The following is a 4,680-nucleotide window of genomic DNA, read 5'->3' on the forward strand; positions in this document are numbered from 1 at the left end:
GAAACTTCTTTTGTTGAAAGTATTTTGTAGAAGCTGTTTTTTTAATTTTTCGTTTGGTTTAAAAAAACAAGGTGAGAAGAGAGAAAGTAAATTTCTTGTCTTTTAAAAGGTAAATAAGTATAAATATCAATAAAATTACAAATACAATAAGAAAACGAATTCTTTTCCTACCTTTTCTTGCGCTGATTATTCAGATTTGTAATTTCCCTATTTCTTCTGATTGCTTTTCTTATCCGAGATAATTTTGTCAAATTTCCAAAAAAACAAGATTTTTTGCTGTAATTAAAAAAAGATAAATTTCCTGTTAAAATTTTGTACTGAATTTTCCCCAAATATTCTTATTTTTCATTTTGTATTGTTGTCAATGTTATTGTTACTAAACAGACTAATTTCAATACCACATGCACTATAAATTCAGTAAAATCTGTTAAATGAGCTGTTAAGTGATCTTTTGCATACTCACTTAACCTGTTCAACATGGCAACCACATCAAATTGATAATCATTATTATTATCGTTATTTAGGCAGAATCATTGGCATGCTGGGTAAAATGCTCAACAGCATTTTTGTCAATTTTTATATTCTGAATTAAAATTCCTCCAAAGTAGATTTTGTCTTTCATTCTTTCAGGGTTAATAAATTAGGTACTAGCTGCATTATTGGAGTTGATCTAATCAATTGGCCCCCTCCCCAAAAATTTCGGGCCTTGAGCTTAAAGTAGACAAAATTATTGTTAGCATTGTTAAGGTGGTAAGCTGGCTGAATTGTTAGCATGCTGCGAAAAATTCTCAGCAAGATTATGTCAGTTTTTATGTTGTGAGTTCAAACCCTGCTGAGGTCTACTTTGCCTTTTATCTTTTCAGGGTCAATGAAATAAGTAACAGTGAAGCATTGGTTTGAGTTAATTGACTAGTCACCTTCCACTAAATTTCAGGCCTTGTTCCTATAATAGAAAGGATCATTATCCTTATAAAGGCAGCAAGCTGTCAGAATTGTTTGCACGCTGAGCAAAATTCTTTGTGGCATTTCGTCCATCTTTACATTCTGAGTTCAAATTCCATCAAGGTTGACTTTGCTTTTCATCCTTTTGGGTGTTGATAAATTAAAGTACCAGTGAAACACTGGGGTTGAAGCAATTGACTAGCCCCACCCTCCTCCCAAATTTCAGGCCTTGTGCTTTAGTAGAAAGGATTATTATTGTTGTTATTTTTAAGGCAGTGAGCTGGTGGAATTGTTAGCACATTGGACAAGAATGCTTAGCGGCAGTTTGTCCCTCTTCTTGTTCTGAGTTCAAATTCTACAGAGGTCAATTTTGCCTCTCATCCTTTTATCAACCCTGGAAATGATCTTTTTTTTAATTACACTGAGAATTGTACCCTACCACTATCTTCAAAAAGAACAACACACCAGGTAATAGAGTCCTAAGTGGACTATACCAGAATGATTGACAGAGTAGTCATGGCTGGAATTCCTTTACTTGAAACTTTATTCAATCAGGTCTGACACAGAGTGAAATAACAACAAAAGCAACGTCTGCATGACTCTACAGAACAGTGACTCACCAAACCTCACACCATTAAGAGTCACTGCCTTTTCTGTCAGTCTTTGATTTATATATATCACCTTCACAAATCTAAAATAATGTGGAAATCAAACCTTGTATCATAAAGTCCTTAAATTAAGTTTTTTACCATTTTCTATTATATCTCAAACATTATCATCATCACATTTAATGTCCATTGTCCATACTGCCATGGGTTGGACGGTTTCACCAGGGCTGGTAAGCTGGAGAGCTACACCAGGTTCCAGTCAGATTTGACAAAGTATCTACAGCTGGATGCCCTTCCTTATACCAACCACTCTGAGAGTGTAATGGGTGCCTTTTACGTGCCACCAGCACAGGTGCCAGTTGCATGACACCAGTATCTGCCACAGCTATGATTTCACTTGGCTTGATGAGTGTTCTTCTCAAGCACGGCATAATGACAAATGTCTCGGTCATTTGTTATTGCTTTCAATGATTTGAAACCTAGCAGTTGGTTACAAACTGGTACCATTTAACATATTTTTTTATAAATAAATTTCCATCTCTCTCTCTCTCTCACACACACACACACACACACACACACATACACATACACACATCATTTTACAAAGTTCCATGAAAAATAAAGCATGAATTCTATAAGTTTTATGTGCCAAAAATTTCTCCTTCAGTAAGTTGCTATGCCCCTAATGTTCTACCATAAACAACGAAACTTGTAACCTCCACAGCTCAAAACTCCTTCTCTTCACAGCATATCTAATCTCCTTGATTCTGTAATTCCTTCAGATTCCAACAATGGTACTAAAAAGATGTAATGTACCATAAATGCAAACAGTTCACAAAATAAAATGATTTAGTTTGCTATGAGAAAGAGGAGAAATCTGTAGTTCCATGCAGGAGCCCTTCATTAGATGAAGGACCTTTGTTGAAAAACAACAGACATTTGTTCACTTCTTATTCTCAAAACAAACTATCTTATCTAATTTTGTTATTTATTTATGTTCAGTTATTTTCCAAATATATTTTCTAAACACCATGTACACATAAATATATATTTTCTAAACTAATGTAGACCATCAATTGTGTCTTTGAAATTCTACTGTTTCACTGCCATAAATGTATTTGTTACATTCCCAGTACCACTCTATCGTTTCTTCACCATTATCTTATCATAAATACTAAATTGTGTAAACGATATTGAACTGCAATACTAAAATTGATTTTGAAACAGAACTTGAAAAAGGAATACAGAAGAAAAAAGATGAAAAGAACAAAGAAAAATATAAAACAGATGAAAAAAATATGTAAAATATAGAAAAGTGGAAATATATATAAAACAAAGAATAGAATAAAATAATGCAAAATTAGATATAAAAAAGATGAAATTTTAAATGTAATAAAACTAAAATGACAGGAAGAAGATTGGAAATATGGGAAGAAAACGGTATGGGGGTAATGGATGGGGAATTTGTGGTATAACATTTTGTGGGTGGAGGTGCATGACGTAGTGGTCAGAGTGTTGAAATCATGGTCATAAGATTGTGGTTTTGATTCCAGGACTGGGCAATATGTTGTGCTTTTAAGCATAACACTTCATTTTACATTGTTCCAGACCACTCAGGTGGAGAAATGATTAGATCTACAAAGGAGTGGTGTTCCATCCAGGAGAGCTATATGTTCTTGAGAAACTAGGTTACTGGTTCAATGCTCCTTACAGAGTAATGTAGACTAGCCAAAACATGAAAGGGTAGAAATATGGTAGGCTTAATTGGTGGGAGTGATGTGGAAGTAAAAAATATGGAAATGGTAAGGTACTAGAAAACAACCTTTCGAAGAAGATAATAATTGTGACTGCGTAATGATGGTAATGGAGGTGGCAGTTGTGGTGGTCATTACTGTGTTGGTAATGTGGTAATTTGGTAACATACAAGCATGCAACCATTGTCTTTCCAACACTCCCACCAACAACAACAACATTCCAACCACCACTACCATCACCACCACACCTACCACCACCACCATCATAACAGTAAAAAGGAAACTGAAAGAAGCCTGTCATGTGTATGTATATGTGCATTTGTGTCAATATGTATATGTCCCCTCGTTTTGACACCCTATTAATGGTTATATATAAGGTAATGAGCTGGCAGAATCATTAGCACACTGGTTGAAATGATTAGTGGCACATCGTCTGTCTTTATGTTCTGAGTTCAAATTCCACCAAGGCCGACTTTGCCTTTCAGGGACGAAACACTAGGGTCAATGTAATCGATTAGTCCCCTCTCCCCAAATTTCAGGCCTTGTACCTTTAGTAGAAAGATTTAATAGTTATATATGAAATCATACCATCATACTAGTAGTGTCCTGTGTTTTAAGTCTTCTTTGAAAACCAGCCTTAAAGGAAATACTTATTTCTATATTGCTTGCAGGGTGCTAAACATAGAGGGGACAAACAAGGGCAGTCAAAGGGATTGAGTCAATTACATCACCCCCAGTGCGTTTTTGGTACTCATTTAATCAACCCTGAAAGGATGAAAGGCAAAGTTGACCTGCATATACAGCGGGCTCTGCTCAGTTTCCCTCAATCAGATCTACTCACAAGGCTTTGATCAGCACGGGGCTATACTAAAAACATTGCTTAAGGTGTCACACAGTGGGACTGAACCCATTACCAGGTGACTGGGAAACAAAACTTCTTAGCACATAGCCACACCAGTGCCTGTCTCACCTAGTCATTCAGGAAATGAAAGTTCTAAGGCTTGAACTCATGACTATTTAGTCTGGTCTAGTCTGGTCAGCAGTCAATGGCACAATAGTTTAAATATCTCATTCATTGTGCCACTCAATTAAAAGTATAACACAAATCACTACAACAACAATAACAACAACTAACACAAACTCAAACATTAACAACAATGACTATAACAATGAACATCAGTAATTAAGCAATGTAGACAGATTGATTATTAGACTGAGAAATTAATCACAGAACTGATTCTTCTATCTCCAAGATAGACATTTATTTGCTTGTCATATAAAAAAAAAAAAGTAAAAATACTAAGAGACAAAAAAGTAAAGCGCACACACACACACACACACACACGCGCACATATGCACATAATATACATACATGC

The 4,680-nt window shown here is 35.3% G+C and overlaps 1 protein-coding gene across 2 annotated transcripts in view; it reads right to left on the reverse strand.

Moving 5' to 3' along the window:
• The window catches only part of LOC106876779 (uncharacterized), a 790,885-nt gene that overhangs the window by 609,881 nt on the left and 176,324 nt on the right, over positions 1-4,680 (reverse strand). For both annotated transcript variants that reach the window (XM_052973996.1, XM_052973995.1), the window contains exon 2: positions 172-276. The gene's annotated coding sequence lies outside the window, so the exon portion shown is untranslated. The remainder of the gene's footprint in view (positions 1-171; positions 277-4,680) is intronic.

The sequence above is a fragment of the Octopus bimaculoides genome, chromosome 17 (assembly GCF_001194135.2).
Source record: "Octopus bimaculoides isolate UCB-OBI-ISO-001 chromosome 17, ASM119413v2, whole genome shotgun sequence".
In the NCBI taxonomy this organism is placed as follows: domain Eukaryota; kingdom Metazoa; phylum Mollusca; class Cephalopoda; order Octopoda; family Octopodidae; genus Octopus; species Octopus bimaculoides.